Genomic DNA, 25,282 nt, shown 5'->3' with positions numbered 1-25,282 from the left:
CTGACAAGATGTCTCGGGAAGTGTGCTGTCTCCCCGGGGCTAAGATCCAAGATGTAACTGAACAACTGCAAGGAATCATAAAACCCACTGACAAATACCCCTTCCTCTTGGTTCATGTGGGAACCAATGACACTGCAAGCAATAGCCTCCAGAAGATCAAAAGAGATTACGAGGCTCTGGGCAGGAAATTGAAGCAATTAAATGCACAAATTGTCATCTCATCTGTCCTCCCAGTTGAACGACGTGGCCCAGGGAGAGAGGGAAAAATAGTGGAAGTGAACAACTGGCTTCGCAAATGGTGTAAACAGGAACGGTTTGGATTCTTAGATCACGGATTGCAGTTTCTTGAAGATGGACTTCTGGCAAGCGATGGACTGCACCTCACAACGGTTGGGAGGAATGTTTTTGCAAAAAATCTCAGAAACCTCATCAGGAGGGCTTTAAACTGACTAATGTGAGGGAGGGAGACAGTGCTCCTGAAGGTAGGAGTCTATCAATTGATGAAGATGATCATCCAAATGTCATAGACCGAATGGAGCAAACAGCACGCAGACCTAGTGGTGGGAGGAAAAAATCCTTAAATAAGAGACACGGGGGAATGATTAATGGACTTCAATGTCTGTACACTAATGCGCAAAGCATGGGAAATAAACAAGATGAGCTTGAGCTCTTGGTACAGCAAACTAAATATGACATAATAGGCATCACTGAAACCTGGTGGAATATGTCCCACAATTGGAATGTAATAATGGAGGGATACAATCTATTTCAGAGAAACAGACCAGACAAGAAAGGAGGAGGAGTGGCGTTATATGTCAGGGATGTGTATACCTGTGAAGAGATCCAAGATTTAGAACCTCAAAGCCAAAGTGAGAGCATTTGGGTCAAAATTAAGGGAGAGAAAAATAACAGAGACCTCATTGTGGGAGTTTACTACAGATCCCCAAGCCAAACGGAGGACATAGATGATGCCTTCCTGGAACAGATGGCCAAGCATGCAAAAGGAAGGGAGATAGTAGTAATGGGGGACTTCAATTACCCGGATATTTGTTGGATGTCAAACTCAGCCAAGAGCATAAGGTCAAACAGATTCCTTATTGGCCTTGCAGACAACTTCATTGTCCAGAAAGTGGGAGAAGCAACAAGAGGAACAGCCATTTTAGATCTGGTCCTAACCAATGTTGATGACCTGGTTAGTGGGGTAGAAGTGGAAGGATCATTAGGCGCGAGTGATCATGCTCTTCTGAAGTTTACTATACAGCGGAAAGGAGCAGCCAAGCATACTAGGACTCAATTTCTTGACTTTAAGAAAGCCAATTTCATAAAACTTAGGGAAGTGCTGGGTGAGATCCCATGGACAGTAATACTAAAAGGAAAGGGAGTTCATGATGGCTGGGAGTTTGTTAAGAGGGAGATAGTAAAAGCACAACTTCAGGCAATACCAATGAGACGGAAACATGGAAGGTGCCTAAAGAAGCCATGGTGGCTATCTAAAGAACTTTTAAGTGAGTTAAGATTAAAAAAGGATGTGTACAAAAAATGGAAGAGGGGGGAAACCACCAAAGAGGAATTCAAACAAATAGCCAGCACGTGTAGACACAAAGTCAGAAAAGCTAAAGCACAGAATGAACTCAGGCTTGCTAGAGAGGTTAAAAGCAACAAAAAAGGCTTTTATGGGTATGTTCGTAGCAAAAGGAAGAACAAAGAAACAGTGGGGTCACTCAGAGGAGAAGATGGTGAAATGCAAACAGGGGACACAGAAAGGGCTGAACTCCTCAATGCCTTCTTTGCCTCAGCCTTCTCCGATAAAGAAAGCAATCCCCGACCTGAAGAATTTGGAGCAAATGATTCAGCAGAGGAAACACAGCCCAGAATAACTAAGGAGATAGTACAAGAATACTTGGCTAGTCTAGATGTATTCAAGTCTCCAGGGCCAGATGAACTGCATCCAAGAGTATTAAAAGAACTGGCAGATGTGATCTCAGAACCACTGGCAGTCATCTTTGAGAATTCCTGGAGAACAGGCGAAGTCCCGGCAGACTGGAGGAGGGCAAATGTTGTCCCTATTTTCAAAAAGGGGAAAAGAGAGGACCCAAATAATTATCGTCCAGTCAGTCTGACATCAATACCAGGGAAGATTCTGGAGCAGATCATTAAGCAAACAGTCTGTGAGCACCTAGAAAGGAATGCTGTGATCACCAATAGTCAGCATGGATTTCTGAAAAATAAGTCATGTCAGACTAACCTGATCTCATTTTTTGACAGAATTACAACCCTGGTAGATGAAGGGAACGCAGTGGATGTAGCCTACCTTGATTTCAGCAAGGCATTTGACAAGGTGCCCCATATATTCTTGTAAAGAAGCTGGTAAAATGCGGTCTTGACTATGCTACCACTCAGTGGATTTGTAACTGGCTGACTGACCGAACCCAAAGGGTGCTCATCAATGGTTGCTCTTCATCCTGGAGAAGAGTGACTAGTGGGGTGCCACAGGGTTCTGTCTTGGGCCCGGTCTTATTCAACATCTTTATCAACGACTTGGATGATGGACTCAAGGGCATCCTGATCAAATTTGCAGATGACACCAAACTGGGAGGGGTGGCTAACACCCCAGAGGACAGGATCACACTTCAAAACGACCTTGACAGATTAGAGAACTGGGCCAAAACAAACAAGATGAACTTTAACAGGGAGAAATGTAAATTATTGCACTTGGGCAAAAAAAATGAGAGGCACAAATACAAGATGGGTGACACCTGGCTTGAGAGCAGTACATGTGAAAAGGATCTAGGAGTCTTGGTTGACCACAAACTTTACATGAGCCAACAGTGTGATGCGGCAGCTAAAAAAGCCAATGCAATTCTGGGCTGCATCAATAGGAGTATAGCATCTAGATCAAGGGAAGTAATAGTGCCACTGTATTCTGCTCTGGTCAGACCTCACCTGGAGTACTGTGTCCAGTTCTGGGCACCACAGTTCAAGAAGGACACTGACAAACTGGAACGTGTCCAGAGGAGGGCAACCAAAATGGTCAAAGGCCTGGAAAGGATGCCTTATGAGGAACGGCTAAGGGAGCTGGGCATGTTTAGCCTGGAGAAGAGGAGGTTAAGGGGTGATATGATAGCCATGTTCAAATATATAAAAGGATGTCATATAGAGGAGGGAGAAATGTTGTTTTCTGCTGCTCCAGAGAAGCGGACATGGAGCAATGGATCCAAACTACAAGAAAGAAGATTCCACCTAAACATTAGGAAGAACTTCCTGACAGTAAGAGCTGTTCGACAGTGGAATTTGCTGCCAAGGAGTGTGGTGGAGTCTCCGTCTTTGGAGGTCTTTAAGCAGAGGCTTGACAACCATATGTCAGGAGTGCTCTGATGGTGTTTCCTGCTTGGCAGGGGGTTGGACTCGATGGCCCTTGTGGTCTCTTCCAACTCTATGATTCTATGATTCTATGATCTTAGTCTCATAGCAATATTAAAGGAACTCAAAATAGTGCTCCCGCCCAAGGCTAGATTAAAATTTGGCCAACAGCACTGCACACACTCAAATAAAGCCAACTTTCGGGGGTTCTTTAAATAAAAGTGATTCCAGCTAAGCTGGTAACAGCCCTGACTAGCCCCACAATTTACAACAGGAGAAATGGGGGAAACCTTTTTGCGAAAGAAAGGCAAGCCACAGATACAGGGAGAATCTTCCCACAGGGCAGGGTAAGGGGTGGGGTGGGAAATCGAACAGGAAAAAGGGGAATTGAATTATTTAAGGGATTAAAAGAAGGGGGAAATAAAGAAATGTAACCAGACAATGAGAAGATTGCATCACTGTCCTCCAGACAGTCCAAGTGCTCCATGTGATCCGGTTCCCACATCGAAAGAGAAAGTAACTTGCTGTGAACCTTGTTTACATAACCTCTGTTCCCACCCCCAAATTGGCAACATCAATTTTACCCCAGCAACACAAACAGCCAATCCTTGCCAGGCCCTTCTATCTTATCCTGCCTGGCAACTACGGGGTGTCTTGCTAGGCCCCATCCGCAACACGTGCTCTCCTTTAGTGAGAACACGCTTTTTCGCAAACCATATCATCACATAAAGTAAGGTTTGATTCTCTGATCTGCAGGATTCATAGAATTAGAGAATTGTAGAGTTGGAAGGGACCCCAAGGGTCCTTAGTCTAACCCTCTGCAATGCAGGAATCTCAGCTAAAGCATTCCCGACAGATGGCCATCCAACCTCTGTGTTAAAAACTCCCATGAAAGAGACTCCATACCTTTCGAGGGAGTCCATTCCACTGTCAAACAGCTCTTACTGTGAGATTTTTTGATTATTATTTTTTTGTATGTTTAGTCAGAATCTCCTTTCTTGCAACTTAAAACCAGGGGTTTGAATTCTACCCTCCAGAGTAGGAGAAAACAAGCTTGTTCCTAAGAAAGTCTGTGTACTGGTCCAGTAAACGCTTCCGCTGCGCCACCGGCAACAGCTCTCTTTGCAGAGCATTAATTAAGTCCAGTGCAGAGATTCTTGTTGCAGTACAAGCTTCAAAGTCTCAACAGCAAGGAAATAACGACACAGGGAAGCCTGTCTTTCCAAAGACAGGTTTATTGCAGAAAGATAACAGAAACACCTCCGGAGCTTTCAGACATTTTTGCTTCACGCCCCACAGGCAGAGAAAACAAACACTCTTTATATACTGAGCAACTTAACAACTTAACGAGCTTGACTACTTAAAGTCACATGACATTGCTAACTTGCCAGCGTCTTAGGTTTCACACCCTAACACCCCCTCTCGCTGGCAATACAAAAACAAAATTACTTCAGACCCATTTCTTCACAAAAGTTTTCATGCCGCTGAAACCCAAGCGGTTTTGTAAAACCATCAGCTTGATTTTCATGACTGGGACAGTAATTTAATTTAACAATTCCTGCTTTTACCATTTGACAAACATTTTGAAAGCGGATATCCAAATGTTTTGTACGACCTTTAAACTGCCCATTTTGTGCTAACTTAAGACACGGTTGATTATCACCCCATACAGTGATTGGGGTGATGGCCTTTTCATACATCTCTTGTGCCAAGCATTTGTAAAATTCTAGATCTCTACATAACTCAGATAAGGCACAGAACTCAGCTTCTGTTGACGACAAAGCAATCAGGTTCTGTTTCTTGGATCTCCACCCAATCAGAGAGTTACCAAATTTTATTACACAGCCAGACACTGATTTTCTATCCTTTAAATTTGCCCAATCACTATCTGCCCAACAGGTAACCTGTGCTTGTCCTTCCGAAGATTATTCAAGGCAAAAATCTTTGGTGTATTGTAAATATCTTAACACTCTTTGAATTCCTTTCCATGCATTTACACTAGGTTTTGAAGCTTCTCTGCTGAGTAAGTTAACAGCGTAAGCAATATCTGGTCTACTCCATTGCGAAAGATGAAGTAAGCTTCCCAGTGCTGACTGAAAGATTTCAGCATGCTTGAATTCAGCACTATCCTTGAACTCATTGTCTTTTACAAAACCCATTTCCATTGGTGTTCTAACACCTGCACACTCCGTCATGCCAAACTTTTTCAACATTTACAATATCTTGCCTTTTTGATTCAGTAGAAAACTGCCATTTTTGGTCCTATCTATCTGAACACCAAGATAGACCTTCACATCACCAAGATTCTTAACTTTGAAGTGTTTATTTAACTCTTTGGCTAGTTTTTTTACTTGTTCTTGTGTCTTTGAAGTATAAATCAGGTCATCTACATAAACAAGCAAAGATTCTTGAGCATCTCCTGAACCTCTGAAATATAAGCAATTGTCAGCCTTGCTCCTGCTAAAACCAATGCCTACCAAAACGTCATTCAAACACTCATTCCAATTATGAGCAGATTGCTTGAGTCCATAAATAGATTTATGTAGTTTCCATACCTGATTTGATTTACCAACTTTCAATCCTGGTGGTAGCTCCATATAGAGCTCTTCAGCCAAGTCTGAATGAAGATAAGCTGTAGAGACATCAAATTGATTCACTTTGAACCCTTTCTGAGCAGCAACTGCTAATAGTGCCCGTAGGGTTTCACTCCTTGAAGTGGGTGCATAGACTTCGGAATAATGTAACCCCTTTCTTTGCGTAAAACCTCGAGCTACAAGCCTTGCTTTGTACTCTGGTTTCCCCATCGCTGTTGTCTTTATCCTGTACACCCACCTACAACTTACTGCCTTGGTACCTTCTGGCAGTTTGGTGATGGAAAACACACCCAGTTCTTTCATAGAATTCAACTCTTTTTGCATGGCCTCACGCCACCTACTGGCCTCCTCCTGGGGTAATTGCTCAACCTCCTCAAAACTTTAAGGTTCGCAATTTGCCAAACCAGCCCAAACACTAATAGCTTGGTACCTTTCAGGAGGTTTGCCTTTGTTGGTACGCTTGGAATGCCTTAACAGTTCCTGCGATGTTCCTTCAGTTTCCCCCTCTGACCCAGAATCACTAGTCGTCACCTGTTTGTCACTAGTAGTTGAAGAACTTTCTGATTCTGACTTTACACGTCTCTCTTGCTGTACAGGTGAACTTTTAGAGCTAGAAGATTCTGACTTTACAGACTTGGGTGAACTAGACCCTCACCCTCGTCCTCAGACTCAAATTCCTCAGCCTGTTCTGGAACTAATACCTGCCCGGGGGCCTGAGTTTCATTGTTACTGTTCACCACATCAAATAGTATGTCAGGATTTCCATGAATTTTATTCCAACCATCCTGTTCACAAAATTCCGCACTTCTGCTGATTGTGATTTTCGTTTGATTGCCTTCTACATTCACAAATCTCCAACCTTTTGTGTTTGCTTGATAACCGCAGAAAAACATTTCTTTAGATCTAGGATCGCCTTTCCTACGTTGTGCCCTAGGCACCAGCACATAAGCACGACATCCAAAAACTCTTAGATGATCAATTTTTGGTTTTTTCCCAAATAGCATGAAGTAAGGAGTGTTGCCTACTGTGCTATTGTACACTCTGTTAAAAGTATAATTCGCATACAGTGCAGCCTCAGCCCAAAAACGCTGTGGAAGTCCAGAATCAAACAGCAAAGCAGCAATGGCTTCCTGTAATGTACGAAATTTTCTTTTGGCAACTGCATTCTCCTGTGGTGAATAGGGATTGGTAAGTCTATGAACTATACCTTTCCTTTTTAACCACGTCTCCAGCGTGTGGCTCACATATTCCCCACCACGATCTGATTGTATTTTACGTACCCTGGTGTCAAATTTACATTCGACTTCTTCAATCCAATCCATCAGGATGGAAGCTGCTTGTGATTTTTCTTTCAGAAAGAAAACCCAACTAGCCCTTGAAAAATCATCCACCAAAATTTGCATAAATCTCGCACCTCCAAGCGATTTGACTGGCATAGGGCCACACACGTCTGTGTGCACAAGTTCAAAGGGTTTCTTGCTTACTCTATCAGATCTAGGATAGTTACATGTCTTAACCTTGGCGTGTTTACAAGCACAACAATCCAGAAAATTTGGACAGGGTTTAATGTTACACTCCTCAGCTAAATCTGGCATCTTGCTTACATACTTAAAGCATATATGAGCTAACCTTCTGTGTAGTAGATGTGCACAACCTGTATGAGGAGCCTTATTTACACACTTAGCTTGCGCTTCACCTGTTGAACATCTACCTGCTGCTAACTGCTCTTCATCCAAAACAAAAAGCCCATCCTCACAGGGAATTTTAACTAGCTCCTTCCCTTGTTTCGAAATGGTGCACACATCATTTTCAAACTCAACCTTAAAACCACTTTTTACCAGGCATGACACACTCAAAAGTTCATTCTTCATTCCTGGAAGAACAAAAACAGGAAGGTTAGTTTGCAAACAGTTAACATAAATTGTGCCTTTAAGGTTCATTTCTCGTTTACTATTGTCTGCTATAGTCACGGTTTTTGCAACTGGCAATGTCTTGCAGTTCATCAAGCTGCCACTAGATGTCGCTGGAACTAAACTGTGACTTGCTCCACTGTCAATTATCCACTTCAAGGTTTGTTGGCTCCTTTTAGGACTCTGTTGTGCTGCCATTGCAGATAGTCCCTTATCAGCACCTGCTCCCCCTCTGGATCGTTGATTCTTGTAGTTCTCACGTCGTCTTCCCCTGTAGCTCCGGAAACTGGCCTTGGACTGTTGAAATTCCTGTTGCTTTTCTGGACACTTTGCTATCAAATGAAACCTGCTGCCACATCGAAAACATGACTTGCTGGCCATAGCAGACACTTGTGAGGCTTCCTTACAGCTCTGCCTGCTAGTTCCCCCACACTGGGAATTATCTGAACATCCAACCCTTGGGGTATTTGAATTATCAATACGTTTTCGATGATGTTGATATTCTTGCTCACACAATCTACCAGTCACATAATTCATATTCAGCTGGTCCTCTGGCAAAACTTGTAAAGTTAGTACTAAGTTTTCAAACCCTGCATGCAGGCTGCTAAGCAGAGTATAAACTTTAATATTTTCAGCAAAATTCACACCTAGAGATGACAGTCGGTTGAAATACTCAGTCATCTGTGACGTGTGTTCAACCACACTATCCCCTGGCTTCAGTTTCAACTCATACAAAGCACGTATAATGTTCACCTTCTCTCCGGGCGTGGCTCTATGGTGAATTCGCCTAAGAGCTTCCCAAATTTCAAATGCAGACATTAAATTTTCCACATGAGGTAATTGGGAATCGTTTATCGATACCATCAACATGCATCTAGCTTTAGTGTCCATTTTATCATGTTCCCTGTTCTGAGCATGTGCAGCAGCCTGTTGCTCTGCTGTGGCATCTGCTGCAACAGCCACAAATGGCTTTCGCCTCTGGACATAGTCAGCCCACACTTCTTTGGCTTCCAACCAGACTTGAGCCCTCTTAGACCACTGCACGTAATTAGCAGAGTTCAACTTTGTAAAGGGAACCTGGAAATTTTCCACTGCCATTCTTGGGGTCTGCTGCTACTCCCTCTGTGTGCCCTTGCTTCTCTTTCCCCTTGGGATTTGTTTTACTCACTTTTCAGACGCCTTCAGCCTCCTCTGAAGCCTTTTAAACTTTTTCCCTCCGTCTCTTCACTAGCAACCTACCACCGTCCTCTGTTTTTATTAACAAAACAAAAACACAACGGGAGGTCAAGCTAGCCTTTTGCAGCTAATGAAGCTGTAAATCTTCACTTACGCAGCTCTCTCAACTTTCTGCAGCCTCTCAGTTCCTTTAAGAGCTGGATTTACGACCAAGCCGGTCTTCTCTCATCCGAAAGCTGCTTTCACTTTCTCTGCACACAATACAGCTGTAGAAACGTAGAAGGAGCCATAACCTAAGAGAGTCTGTGTACTGGTCCAGTAAACGCTTCCGCTGCGCCACCGGCAACAGCTCTCTTTGCAGAGCATTAATTAAGTCCAGTGCAGAGATTCTTGTTGCAGTACAAGCTTCAAAGTCTCAACAGCAAGGAAATAACGACACAGGGAAGCCTGTCTTTCCAAAGACAGGTTTATTGCAGAAAGATAACAGAAACACCTCCGGAGCTTTCAGACATTTTTGCTTCACGCCCCACAGGCAGAGAAAACAAACACTCTTTATATACTGAGCAACTTAACAACTTAACGAGCTTGACTACTTAAAGTCACATGACATTGCTAACTTGCCAGCGTCTTAGGTTTCACACCCTAACAGTTCCATCTTCCATGTGACAGCTGTGTGGAGGGATTTTTATTTTTTTAAGAGATAGTCATTCAGACATCTGAAATATCCATCAGCAGGTCAAGAGTAGTGCCCCTCATACAGATTTACTATTTATTAAGGGCAAAAATTAGATACTATGTGGAGATCGATGAGTGGCTAGTGCAACAGCCCTGTTCAGAAGCTATTACCCATGCACGGAGGAACATGCAAATGGTGAGTAGAGCCTTTGTACGTATGCACTACAGGCAAAAGTTTTTGGGTTTTCTGGAACTCTGACTGCATGCAAGCCTTTGTCTGTACAATTGTTCACATGAACAGTTCAGCCACATGGAAGATCTGACTGCATCAGGACTGTGATGCTTAGAGTCAGAGGACCAATCATTGCATCTTTTTCTGAAACAAAATCCCCACCACCATTAATCACTTGCGGTAAAATATAATACAATATAGATATATACTGTGAGGCTATTAGCAGTCACTAGGGTCTATTTTGATCAGGAAATGGTTCAGGCATAATGTTAACCCTCTGCTTTCCTTAAATTATCCTTCCTCACTTCCTTTCTTTGACCTGTTTATTAGAAAAAATCAGCCATGATGGTATAACTTAAGCTTTTTGGGAAGGTGGGAGGGCACTGTGTGATTGCTGAGAGTGGGGCTGTGATGGTCACCCTGTCCCTGGAATCAGAGATGCTTCTGCCTCCACCCTGAGATGTCTGGTGCCTGAAGTCCGATGCTTGGGGTGAGCTGTGCAGCTCCTGCTCCTCATAATCCCTGGATGCCCCTTTCACATAACTCATAGAAAAAGAGCGCTAAAGACCTTAGGAGATCCACTCAATGGATCACAACATGCTGTCTAGTTTGGCCCTGAAAACTAGGTCACCTTTACCGCACAGAAGTTTATCCCGTGTTATACACAGTCAAAGTAGAGCTACAGGTATAAAGTGTGGGGGGGGGGGAGGCAATATGTGTCTGCTAGGAAGAGAAGAGAGAATCAGTACAATGATCACAAAGGAAAAGTGAGCTTATTTCAAAGGACTCTAATATATATTATTTCCTAAGATACAAGGCTTCAAAGGAATCACAAAACATGCAGATAAATAGATTATGCTTCTGAGGTGATTCATCATTTCAACAATACACTTTTTCTTTTTTGGACTTCCACCTGAAATTACTTGAATTCTGCCTTCTAAAGAAGATGCTCCTTTTATCTATGTTATTTTTATCCTCTCAAAGAGGAGAAAAGATACTTCCTGATCACCTACCTAGAATACATTGTTTGATGTCTCCTCAAGACCATGCAGCACATACAGAAAGATTATGATGGCATATGAAACCCTGATGATAGTCCCTACAGTACTTCACCCAGATGTGGAAGACAAAAATGGGCAGTTGAATTAAAGGCAAAAGTTTTGCTATAATCCCAGAATAACATCACAGGGTTTCTTAAAAAAAAAAGGTACTGCTGAAAACTTATTTTATTACAGCAAATAAATACATAGGTACACTGTGTACAGGGATTAATCAAATATGTATTATTATTATTATTATTACAGTGGCACCTCGGGTTACATACACTTCAGGTTACGTACGCTTCAGGTTACAGACTCCGCTAACCCAGAAATAGTACCTCGGTTTAAGAGGATGCTTCAGGATGACAACAGAAACCGTGTTCCGGTGGCACAGCAGCAGCAGGAGGCCCCATTAGCTGGTGCTTCAGGTTAAGAACAGTTTCAGGTTAAGAACGGACCTCCAGAACGAATTAAGTACTTAACCCGAGGTACCACTGTACTTGGCTATTTCTTTTCCCATGAACATTTTTGGCTTGGTATGTTTTGTTCCAGTCAGCTCTCTTCCTGCGTCACACATTCCTTAAAAGATTTAGGTTAGATCTAGGATTTGTCAGGGTTCCACATCTACTTTTTAAACTGATAAGAATCAAACCTTATTCCCCATATCCACGTAATTAGAAGGCACTGGGCTATGAAGGTGCTGGGCCCATTTGTTGGCCTGCATCGGCCACATGTCATCACAGAATCCCTGCGTGGCAAGTTGGCAAGGGGAGGCGGTGAGAAGGACAGTCTGAGTGGAGCAGGTGCCTGGTGTTTTCTTGCCTGCTTCTTCTGACACTTTTACGTAATGGAGGCTTATTTCGTGGTCTGCTCTTCCTCCTAGATGCCCCAGACAATTAAACTGTTGCAATGTGCCCTGAGCACCCATTTGTGACAGGGGCCAGTGCCAGAATCAGGTCAGCCATAACTCACATGGTTTCAGTGATGCCGAGTCTTTATTCAAGGAAACAAGGCAGCCCAGGAGGCCAGGCCTAGTGAGAACAGCAACTCATCCTGGTGCAACTTGCCCCTATGAGGCCGATGCGAGGACTGAAGGTCCCTTCTCCTCCCAGTTCCTTCTCAAGCACTCTGAGGCTTCTTCATCTTGTCTGTCGTTTCTCTGGCCTCTTTATATAGCAGATATTAATATTGCACAGTTTGAAACAACTGGATGCATAAAAACTGACTTATTTTGAAATGAAGCATCATCCAGACCTATTAGATTGTTCAAAACTTTACTTTCTTCAAAACAGAACTTAAACATCAAATGATACCATTCCATAAGACTTGTACCAGTCCAAGACGTAGACTCAGCATCTTACAAAGTATGAAATAACTTCCACTGAACTAGAAGCAGAGGCCTGTCTCTCCCTACTGCCTGCCTTCCAGCCTGCATCCTGGCTTAGGAAATGCAGTTCCTGGAGAGTCAGTTACAACCTTCTGCTTCCAGAGTCTGAGAATAAAGAACTCAGCCATTACCCTTCCCAGATGGCAAATTTGCAATTCAATACCTCTCATGTGATGTAAGGTTAGAACACCATGTCAGAGCTACCTGAAAACAATAACAGTTGTTTATCAACCCATCAAGGCAGTGCAGAGAGCACTTTTCGCTCTTAATTTAGCTTCAGTGGAATCTTCCAATTAAATTCTATCAGCAATACATTTCAGTGTGAATTAAAACAATTATACTTAACACTTCATACCTCTTTGTGATCTGGGAGACGGGGTGGGGTGGGGAGCTGGTCACTGCAGGAGGGGGAAACCCCATGCCTCTTCACCATCCACACCCATCTCTGCTTCTTGGCCTCCCCTCCTTTCCTGCTTTCAGCTTCTGACTCTGTTTCTGACCTTCTCTCTGCCACAGAGTCCTCATGCTTACTAAGTCCTCTTATCTCTTCAGCTTCTGACATCTCCTTCTCCCAGTCAGCTCCCTCTTGTCCCTCTGACCACTCATTGTTGTCCTACTACCTATCCCTGGGATCTGAGCCTTCTTCCCCTGGGAGTTCCCCAGCTGGTGCCTCCCACCCCTCCTCTACCTCCAACTAGTCCATGACATTTTGAGAAGAAATCTTTTACTCTCCAAAATCCCACCATAAGATAAATAAGTCAAGGGAAACAGGGATGGAGAACGAACTCTAATAGGATTTGTTTCTGCCTTACATTGGGCTACAAAGCTTCCCAAAGCTTGGTTATTATTACTATTATTTATTAAATTTGTTAGTTGCTTTATATTGCCCAAGGCAACACAATGCAACACAACCAAACAAAAACCCCTCATAGATGGTTAGACAAACATTACAGCTTTACAGCTTTTCAAAAACACCTCCCTAGTCCCTAGGGCCTGAAAAATCCCATTGATTTTCTTTTGTTTCCCACTTTGTGAGCAGTAATTGGTGTCAAAGTCTTAGACATAAAATAGATATAACTGAAACGGTCCCCCAACCCATCCTTTCATCTTACATATTCTATATAATAAGTGAAATCAAAGCTGACTAAATGAAAATGAAAGAATACATGATATTCTGAAATCATTTGTTACTCTGACATTGATTTCTTTACTAGTAATGTATGAAACAAATGATGCCTATTAGTTTCAATTTTTCATTCACTACCTACATGAAATCAACACACCCTCATTTGGGTTCCATGGCCACCTGGAACCTGCTTCAGTGTTTTCCATCACAAGCAAAAACCTGTTTGTACAAAAGTGGACATTGACTTCTTGACATGCCAAAAGTCCTCAGTCCTTTAAGGATACCGTAAATCAAGGGGAGGGGGGAGCCTCAGCATCAGGAGTTGTCTGGCCCCCAAGATCACCCAATGGGAGCTCACAAGCAGGAACAGACCACAGCAGCACTCTCCCCTCCTGCAGTTTCCAGCAGCTGGTATTCAGAAGCACATATGAAGGTGGCAGCGGAGGACCATCACAGAGCCTAATAGCCATTGATAACCTCCTCTGTGAATGTGTCTAATCCTCTTTGAAAGCCTTCCAAGTTGGTGGCCATCACCGCTCCCTGTAGGAGCAAGTGTGCTATACAAAGAAATCCTCTCTTTTGTCTGCCCTGAATTTTCCAACCTTCAACTTCATTGGGTATCCATGAGTTCTAACAGGATTAGACAAATTCATGGAGAATAAAGTTATCAATGGCGACTAGCCACAATAGCTCTGTTCTGTCTCCACAGTCATAAACAGCATCCTTCTCAAGACCAGTTGCTGAAAACCACAGGAGGGGCAGTGTGCTCTTGTGCTTGGATCCTGCTTCTGAAGTTCCTATAGCCATCTGGTTGGCTTCTGTGAGAACAGGATGCTGTACTAGATGGGCCATTGGTCTGATCCTGCAGGCTCTTCTTATGTAAAATATTTCTTTATTATTAGACAAACTATCTAACAATGCTTGGAAGACTTAGGAAAACAAATAACAAACATAAAATATTCCCTACCCCTAAGACTGAGAAAACAGACATACAAGAAAATCCGCAGAGTAAAGCCTTGTTGTCTGTTTCAAAATTAACCAGGGGAAAATGTTATTATTTTCAGCCATGCTGAAAACAGCTCTCAGTGATCACAGGAATACTGCTTACTGAAATTACTATAAGAAGTCTCAGAAATGATGACAAAAGATCACAATGCAGGGATAATACAGTGGAGCTACTTTATGTTTTAAAGAAAGAAACAGAAAGGCTTGGCAAAGATCCATGGAATTAAAAGGTGAAAGTCTTCCTCCTGTCATCAGTTACCTCCTTTGCTGCCAGCACCAGATGTGCTCTGTTCTTCTGCTCTCCCCATCAGCACTGGAGGCTGGTGCCCATTGGCACTGGGAGGGATGAAGGCAGGGAGCCCAAGCAGGAGGCCGAGCCAGAGCCAGAGAGAGGAAGGCCAAACTAACTCTGCTAGTCCCCATCCTTTCCCCCTTGGCCTGCTCCTTTCCTAGCCTGGGGAAAACCTGTTCTTTAGCTCTAAATGGAAGCCAAGGGCAATCTGGAGAAACTCAAACTGCCGTTTGCTCTGACTGAGCACTAAAGAAGAAGCAGTGTGAATAAGCCTTTGGACATGTGGAAAGAGATGTTTTTTAGAAGGTTCGTCCCATTGTGGTTGCTCAGCTTCAAAACAATCTTCAAAACAATCTAAGCATACCAATACTGGCCACAACTTCAGGTATGTAGCCGTGTTGGTCTGACACAGTCAAAATAAATAAGAAATTGTCCAGTAACACCTTAGAAACCAATTAAGTTTGTTCTGCGTATAAGCTTTCATGTGCATGCACACTTCTTCAGATACCACAGCTTGTTCATGCATTGGAGGGCATCTGGTCCCAGGAGTCTAGATCACCATTAGTTTTAGGCAGGAGAAGAATTTTCTTCTTCTTTGGTAAACAACTTGCAAATGTCAAATCTTGAAACACCCCCACCCCCACCCCCCGCTGCCGCTACCGCCCCATCCTGCTGCTGACACATCACTGGCACCAAAGGGATAAATCACTGCATGGATCAATGAGAATGAGCACTGTGAGGGCAGAAAGAAGAGCATGGGCCTTGTGCAACTTCAGAAGACTATGAGTGTGTTAGAAACAAGTACCCAAAATAGCTGACAATGGAAGGTGCTTCTTAACATGAAAACAAATACAAAGTGAGGTGAGTAATTTCAGCTGACCCTATTTAAATATGTCCTGGATTTGACCAAGAACAGTAGGCATTTTCCTCATCTCATTTTCCCAGCCTCCCAACTAGAAATAGATTTGAGTGAGTCACCTAGGGACTCAAAACAGTTGCAATGATGCAAAGAACTAGCATAGTGGTTATGTTTATCCAGAGATTGCATTGGTCATTGAAATCACAAAAGTAAACTGATAACCTGCTCCACAGCATCACAGTTAAAATGAGTGTTGCTCAATCAAAAGGGAAATTGAAAAATCTAGCAGAAAATGGATTAAACCTTTTGCCTTCAATCGTCTCTGTGGGTATGGGAAGTCATAAAAGCACTGGAGCTGGTTAATGGAGGAGACTGACTTTCTGTACCTTGCTAATTTTTAATACTACCAGTTTGTTAAAAGGAACTTTGATAACATAGCAATTATTTCTTGATCTGGACATGCAGTTTCAGCACGGTTTGATGTTCTCCATCTCCAAATTCTCTGAATGTCTACTTTTCCTCCAACCTCAAACAAAATATTTTGTAAATCTATCAAAATAAAAATGAAGATTTTAGAAGTAAAACATCTCAGATCAAAACATTGCACACTAGCACATTATAATTCCAAACTGAAGTCTGGAGTATTTGCATATGTTTCTGTCGTCACTTCTGGTAAGATTTTCACATGATGTTAGTGAATAAAAAACCACCATCCCATTAATGAAAGGGATGAGTAAAGAGGAACAAAGTACAGTCGTACCTTGGAAGTCAAATGGAATCCGTTCTGGAAGTCCATTTGACTTCCAAAACGTTCGGAAGCCAAAGTGCAGCTTCTGATTGGCTGCAGGAAGCTCCTGCAGCCAATTGGAAGCCATGGAAGCCCCGTCGGACGTTCAGGTTCCAAAGAACGTTTGTAAATCGGAACACTGACTTCTGGGTTTGTGGCGTTCGGGAGCCAAAATGTTTGACTCGCAAAGCGTTTGACTTCTGAGGTGCAACTGTATAGAAATGAGTTCTAAAGATAATTAAAATTCCTGAGATTCAACTCTCCCTTCGGAATCTAGCACCTCTGGCCATCAGTGATGCAATGGCTCTCTTGTGAGATGATATTCAGCACCATAATGCCATCTGGAGAACCAAGCACCCTTGGTCTATCATATTCTGGGCAATGATTTCCCTTCCATGGCTCATAGTTCAGGTTTCACAGTCCCCAGACACCAGGGATCTCTAAGCCATGTGACAGCAAGTGCTGGATGTCAAGATGTTATAAAAGCAATGTCATTCCGATTAAACTGAGGTGCTTTCAGACTCTGAGCAGCTCCATTCTGTCACCATCCAACACTTACCTGTCGTTCTGCAGCTGGGGGAAATAGTAATATGGAAACTATATCAGAGTAATTTGAAAATGTCTTAGGATGGAGCAGTTGGACTCGGTCTTACGTGGGAGAAAATGTTCCCATCTCATGTAGGGCTCAGGCAGTGTGCAGCAATTTCTCTTCTTCCAAAATGTAAGCACACAAACATACTGAAATATAAATGTGCAGTGAGTCCAATTTAAAACATCACCTGGGGAAAACGGCTGATATATATATAGTAGATAGTTTAAGAATTTATATATACAAAAATATATATGCATACATTTGCACACCTAACTCTCTTTCAGCAAGTTCTTGGTCCATAAAAACTTCCACCTAAAATTCAGAAACCTATTTTTATAGAGTGGATCTCCTTTTTACTGTTATATTGACCTTATGTTTAGACTAAAAATGAGTGGGTGAATGAACGGGACTATTTGTTTCATCCAACACTAAGGGAGAAATCTTATGGCAAGATGTCCCAGGACGAGCAGTTTATGATGTAACAGATCTCTGGCTCAATGGCTGATTTCCAGCTCAGCTGGCATTAAAGCCACAGCCCCAGCTTAGCCAAAGATATACTGGTGCTAACTTGCTCATCTCAGTCGGACCAAAGCTAGCTAAGCAAAAGTCCCAAGAAAGGGGTGTTTGCAGGGCAAAACCAGGAAGCTGGGTTAGGCTGGATCCCAAGCCCATTCAGCTCAGTCACATGACCTCCTATAGACAAGGAAGAGTTTGGATTTGATATCCTGCCTTTCACTCCCTTTAAGGAGTCTGGAAGCGGCTAACATTCTCCTTTCCCTTCCTCCCCCACAACAAACACTCTGTGAGGTGAGTGGGGCTGAGAGACTTCAAAGAAGTGTGACTGGCCCAAGGTCACCCAGCAGCTGCATGTGGAGGAGCGGAGACGCGAACCCGGTTCACCAGATTACGAGACTACCGCTCTTAACCACTACATCACACTGGGGGGGGGGGGGCTAGAGGGCTGAGGCCCCAGGTGCACAATTTTGAGGGGAGATAAACCAAGCACCCCCACACAGGCGCTGGCTTCTGGGGAAACCCCGTTACACCCAGGCACAGTCTGGCAGACCCCATCCCTGGCTTCCTGCCCTTTCCTGTCTGCCACTGGGGATCTAGAACCTGGTCTGGCCTCACCCCCACATCCCCAGGCTTAGGCATAGGATTGCTCCCTAACCCCAGATACCTGGGTGTAAGTCCCATTGGAATCTATAGGGTTTGCTGCTGAGTAGACTTAGCTAGGATTGTGCTGTGCATGCCACTCCCGACATAAGGAGGGGGGGTTGCAGGTTCACGCCCCCATCTACATCCTCGCGGGGCTGGCTGCAGCCCCGCGAGACTGGGGGATTCCCGGGAGTCATAAACATTCATCATTCTCTGCGCCAGCCAATTGGGTGGGATGAAAGGGTTTTTGGTTGCTGTCATTGGTTTGTTTTTTGTTTTTAACATGCTTTGTGTCTAATCTTTCTCCTTTCTAAAATTAATTTATTGGTGTGTGTTTTTCTTTTTGCAAATCTACCAAAGAATAAAATAAAATAGGGATTAAGGGGTTTTATCGGGAGGTGGTGGGAGTGGTGTGGTGGTGGGGACACTTGCCCTTCTTCTGATAGGAAATGCTCCGTGCGGGTGGGGGGGGGTAATAGGGGGGTCCAGTTGGGAGTGAGAAATGTCCCTATGTCCATCTGAGGAATGTTAGGGGCTATGTGAATATTTAGATTTTTCCCCCTTTTTTAAAAAAGCAGGAGTTAAGAGGAGGAACTACAGACATGAAGGGAAGCAAGAGAGGCAGTTCCTTCAACACACGATGAATTGATCATATACGGCAAAGGGTGGGCAAGGGGGACACTGGCATTCCAGATTTTTCTCCCTTAGCTTTAACCAACCTGATGCTCTTCCAATGTTTGGCCTGCAGTTCCCAGTACTGGCTGGGACTGATGGGAGCTGCCCTGCAAAAAACCTGGTGGCCCCCAAGTCAGCAAAGGATGCTCTAAGCCACATGTTTCTTGTTTGGGGCAGGAGAGGAATGGATATATTTATTGATATCCCTTATATCTGTTCTAAAAGTTGGCAACTTTCATTTAGTTTCACTTCTAGATGGGAGGAGTTGAAGGATGGGGAAAGTTGATCAAAGCTGCCCCAGGCTGATTTTTTCTCTATGGGCTCCAAGCACAGGAAAACAACAACAACCAAGCACTTAACATAGAAAATATCTTGGGATTTCCAGGCCTCTTTCCTTAAGAAGTGTTAATGTACCCTAATCCTCCATTTAATCTCCCTTGGCTTGCTCTGGGAGCATCAGGGTTTGTCAGCCAGATCCAGGAGAGCAGACACTGTTCTCCCTCAAACCCCCATGCCAGTTACATGTGGCAACAGCAGTTTCATCAAATACAGCAGCCCATTTGAGGGAGTCCTTTTTCATAATTGCTTGCTTGTTACATTTTCAAAATAATAGGAAACAATGAGGCAAATACTATAAATCATGTCCTCCCTAAAAGAGGGCATGTGTTGCGGTGAGACCTGGAGACTGACCTCCTGGTTGTGGGTGGGTCTATTGGATAGCCACAATGCCTGATTGGTAGGTCCCTCGTTGCTGGGTGTAATCTGGCCAATGGGGTGCAGTCTAAATGGTCCGCGGGACCTATTTAATCCCTTGCACGTGACCCAGAGATTCTCTTTTTTATTATTAATATTTTTATTAAGTACAAATTAGAAAATATACATATACACAACAAAAGAAAATACAAAAGAAAAAGAAAATACATCTAACCAAGGGAAAAATTAGAAAATATTTTGTCTCTTTTCATATTTACAGTTATTTATACCTCTATAAAATGCTATTCACAATAAAGCAGTGAAATGAAAGATAAGATATCAGAAAAAAGGAAAAAAGAATAAAGAAAGAATAAAGAAGTAAAAGAAAAAGATCATAAGTGAAAATTTTAAAAAGTAGATAAGTACTCACAATACATAACCGTTTCCCATCTATATTTATATTCAATTGTATAATTTCATCTTGTCCTTATCTACCTTAAATAAAGTGGGTTTTTTAAAAAAAGAAAAAAAAGACTTCCACCGTTTACCTCACGCGTTTTTAATAATCTGTTCGTCAGAACCTCTGTTCTTCATATTTTCCCTTTGGATTTCCTTAATGTCTCACTTTGTATTTTTTATATTACGCAAAAGATTATTCTAAACACAACCAGATTTTTGTAGCTGAGCCCTGGTTTTGTAAATAATCATTTAAGAACTCCCATTGCTTCATAACCATAGTTTTGGATTTTCTCCTTATTATATCCGTCAGTTTTGCTAGTTCCAGGTACTCGCAAAGTTTCCCCAACCATTCTCTTTTTGTTGGGATGCTGTCTTCTTTCCAATAGCTAGCAATCAAAATTCATGCCGCTGTTGTCGCATATAGAAATAAGTTAGTTTTATCTTTTGGGATATCTTTATTTAGAATTCCTAATAGATATGCCTCTGCCTTTTTTGTGTGTGATGTCCTTATCAATTTTTTTTATTTCGTCGTGGATCATGTCCCAAAAGGTTTTAATCTTTGGGCAAGTCCACCACATGTAGTATAATGTATCTTTCGTTCTGTTACATTTCCAACATTTGTCGTTGTTCCTTTTTTATTTTTGACAATCTGCCAGGGGTTAGTACCCCTAATTTTTCTGAAATTCTCCCAGAATTTTTCTGAAATTCTCCCTTAATAAATCACACGCAGTAAAATTTATGTTTTCCTCCCAAAAAGTTTTCCATCTTTCCAGATCTATCTCATCTCCCAAATCATGCTCCCATTTTAACATGTTTTCCCCTTTCATCTCTTGTTCTAAGGTGGTTTTCATTAATAATCTATACATTTTTGCAAGTATTTTTTGATCACGTTGCAATATTTCCTTTTCTAATTTTGAGGTTTTATTTTCAAATCCCCTCCTTTTTATGTCTTTTTCATATGTTTCTTTTAATTGATAATATTGTAACCAATTTATTCCAAATGTTTGTAATTGTTGGTAAGTTTTTAATTTAATATTTCCGTCTTCATCCTCTAATATTTCCCTATATGTTGGCCAAGTCTTTTTTACATTACTCTTTAATGTTGTGGTTGCTTCCACTGGTGAAACCCATTGGGGAGTTTTCTCAATAATTTTTCCTTTTGTTCTTTCTCAGACATCCAATAGAGCCTTTCTTACTATGTGATTTGTAATTTTTTTATGTTGTTCTTTTTTGTCATAGAATAAATAGCCATGCAAGTCGTATATTTTGTCCCAGCCCTCTAGTGTTAGGACTTCATTATCTTTTAATAATATCCATTTTTTTATCCAACACCAACACGCTGCCTCAAAATACTTTCTTAAATCTGGCACTGCGAATCCTCCACTTTCCTTTGGGCCCATCATTACTTCTAATTTTATCCTTGCCTTTTTTCTCTGCCATATAAAATTTGCAAGATCTCTTTGCCAGCTTGTAAAATATTTAGTTCCTATTACAATTGGAATCGTTTGAAATAAAAATAGAATTTTGGGGAGTATCATCATTTTAATCATAGATATTCTTCCTCTTAATGATAGTTTTAGTTTTCCCCATTTATCCATACTTCCTTTAATTTCTTTCCATTTTTTGATATAATTATCCTTAAATAAATTTGTATTTTTATTTGTAATCCATATCCCTAGGTAGTTCACTTTATCTTCTATTTTTAGTCCTGTTCTAATTCCTTTTTCCCTTTCTCGCCTATATTTTTAGTTATCAATTTCGATTTATCTTTGTTCAGTTTGAATCCTGCTACTTCGCCAAATTATTTCATTCTTTCTAATGCTTTTTTATACTTTCTTTTGGTGTTTCGGTTGTAATGATCACATCGTCTGCAAATGTTCTTACTTTGTAACACTGTGTACCAAGACATATGCCCTTTATTTCTTCATCCTTTCTCAGAGCTATTAATAGGGTTTCTAATATTGTTATAAATAGGAGTGGGGATAAAGGACATCCCTGTCGTGTCCCTCTCTCGATGTCGAATTCTTCTGTAATTTCATTGTTTAGGATTAATTTGGCTCTTTGTTTTTTGTAAATTGCTTGAATTCCATTCATAAATCTTTTACCAAAATTTTAACTTTCACAGGTTTTGATCATAAATTTCCAAGAGACACTGTCAAATGCCTTTTCAGCATCTACCAAAAGCAATGAAATTTCTGAAAGGATTTGCTGAATAATTGATTAGAAATTGGAATACAGAAAGGGGAGGTATGAGGAAGTCGGGGAGGTAAATTATAAGAAAATAAGATTTGAAGATGTACTTGTTTTTTGTTTGTTGTGTCTATTGTATTGTTTTGTTTTGTTTTTGTTGTTATAAAAATTATGGAAACTTTAATAAAAAATTTATATATATATATAAAAAGAAATTTCTTTACTTGGGTTCATTTCGGCATATTCTATTAAGTCTGTAATTATTCTAGTGTTGTCCTTTATTTGTCTGGCTGGCAAAAATCATGCCTGATCTTTTTTAATTACCCTTTTTAGTAGAGTTTTCATTCTATTTGCAAGATAAAGATATTGGCCTGTAGTTTTTTATAAGTCTCAAATCTGTACATTCCTTTGGGATAGGGGTTATCAATGCTTCTTGCCACGAATTGGGTATTTCTCCTTTGTCTAAAATGTCATTCATAATTAATTATTTCCTCTATTTTTTTATAATATGTTACTGAGATTCCGTCTGGTCCTGGTGATTTCCCATCCTTCATATTTTAAAAAACTTTTTTAATCTCTTCAAGTTCAATATTTGAATTTAAAATTACATATTCTTCTTCTTCTATATCTGGTAATCTATTTTCTAATAGGCATTTTTGGATTTGATTTTCCTCTTTCAATTCTACTTTATATAAATTTTTGTAATATTTTATAAATCTTTCTTTGATTTGTTTTGGGTCAATAATTTCTTTTTCTTCGTCAATAATTCTATTTATTACTCTTTCTACCTGTCTTTCTTTAATAAACCATGCCAGCATCCTACCCGGTTTATTTGCCTGTTCAAAATATCTTTGTTTTGTCCATGTAATTTTTTTTCTGAATTTCTCTATTAAATTTGATAGGTGGGCTTGTAAGTTTTTTGTGTTTTTTTTTGTTGGAGGATATCTTCATTTTGGGGGGTTTTCACTAAATCTTTTTCTTTCTCTCTTATCTGTTTATTTATTTCCATAATATTATTATCTTTATTTCTCCTTATCCTTCCCATTTGTTGTATTACATAAAAGGTAAGGTAAAGGTATCCCTGCCCGTACGGGCCAGTCTTGACAGACTCTAGGGTTGTGCGCCCATCTCACTCAAGAGGCCGGGGGCCAGCGCTGTCCGGAGACACTTCCGGGTCACGTGGCCAGCATGACATTGCTGCTCTGGCGAGCCAGAGCCGCACACGGAAACGCCATTTACCTTCCCGCTAGTAAGCGGTCCCTATTTATCTACTTGCACCCGGGGGTGCTTTCGAACTGCTAGGTTGGCAGGCGCTGGGACCGAGCAACGGGAGCGCACCCCGCCACGGGGATTCGAACCGCCGACCTTTCGATTGGCAAGCCCTAGGCGCTGAGGCTTTTACCCACAGCGCCACCCGCGTCCCTGTGTTGTATTACATACCCTCTCATATAGGCCTTACTCGCTTCCCAAAACATTTTTTATCCGTATCCTGATTTTCATTTATTTCATAGAATTCTTTCAATATTTCCTTAGCCCTTTTAACCCTTTGATCATCTCTTTCAGCTCGTGCAAATGGAACAGCTCTCCTGTGTGCAGCCAAGAGACTTGCCTTCGATGATCTCATTGGGTGATGTTGTTGTTTAGTCGTTTAGTTGTTTAGTCATGTCCGACTCTTTGTGACCCCATGGACCAGAGCACGCCAGGCAGTGCCAGGCAGAGCCAGTGTGGTGTAGTGGTTAAGAGCGGTAGTCTCGTAATCTGGCGAACTGGGTTCGCGTCTCCGCTCTTCCACATGCAGCTGCTGGGTGACTTTGGGCCAGTCACACTTCTCTGAAGTCTCTCGGCCCCACTCACCTCACAGAGTGTTTGTTGTGGGGCAGGAAGGGAAAGGATGGTGTTAGCCGCTTTGAGATTCCTTCAGGTAGTGATAAAGGAGGATATCAAATCCAAACTCTTCTTCTTCTTTTTCCACTGCATTACAATATTTATTCAAATAATCCTTGAATTTCTTCCAATTTTTTTGTTATTCCTCCTCTTTCTGGTCGTGGATTCTTCCAGTCAGGTCAGCTAGCTCCGAAAAATCCATCATCTTCCTCTGCCAATCTTTCACTGTTGGTATTTCTTGTGTTTTCCATTTCTTAGCTAATAAAATTCGAGCCGCCGTAGTGGCATACAAAAATAATTTAACATCTTTCTTTGGCAGTTCCAAACCTGTTATTCCAAGAAGAAAGGCCTCTGGTTTCTTAATAAATGTATATCTCAACATTTTTTTCCCAATTCATTATAAATCTTCTCCCAGAAGTCTTTCACCTTGGGACAGGTCCACCACATATGGAAAAAAGTATCTTCTTTTTCTTTACATTTTCAACAGAGATTATCATTATTGTGATAAATCTTTGCTAATTTTACAGGGGTTAAGTACCATCTATACATCATTTTAATAATATTTTCCTTTAACATCGTACATGTGGTAAACTTAACCCCTTTCTTCCATAACCTCTCCCAATCCTCCAACATTATATTATGTCCCACATCTCTTGCCCAATCAATCATGATACTCCTCTTCTTTCCGGTCATGGATTCTTCCAGTCAGGTCAGCAAGCTCCAAAAAGTCCAACATCTTCATCTGCCATTCTTCTACTGCTGGTATTTCTTGAGATTTCCAGTTTTTAGCTAATAGCAGTCTTGCCGCTGTAGTGGCATACAAAAACAATCTAACATCTTTTTTGAGCAATTCCTATCCTATTATTCCAAGTAGAAACGCTTCTGGTTTCTTAGCAAATATATTTTTCAACATTTTTTTCAACTCATTATAAATCTTTTTCCAGAAGTCCTTCACCTTGGGACACATCCACCACATATGATAAAAGGTGCCTTCTTTTTCTTTGCACTTCCAACATAAATGATCATTCGTGTGGTAAATCTTTGCTAATTTTACCGGGGTTAAGTATCATCTATACATCATTTTCATAATGTTTTCTTTTAATACAGTACATGCAGTAAACTTAACCCCTTTCTTCCACAACCTTTCACAATCTTCCAACATTATATTGTGTCCAACATCTCTTGCCC

This window comes from Podarcis muralis, chromosome 4 (genome assembly GCF_964188315.1).
Source record: "Podarcis muralis chromosome 4, rPodMur119.hap1.1, whole genome shotgun sequence".
Lineage (NCBI taxonomy): Eukaryota > Metazoa > Chordata > Lepidosauria > Squamata > Lacertidae > Podarcis > Podarcis muralis.
Note: the sequence above shows the minus strand (reverse complement) of the source record.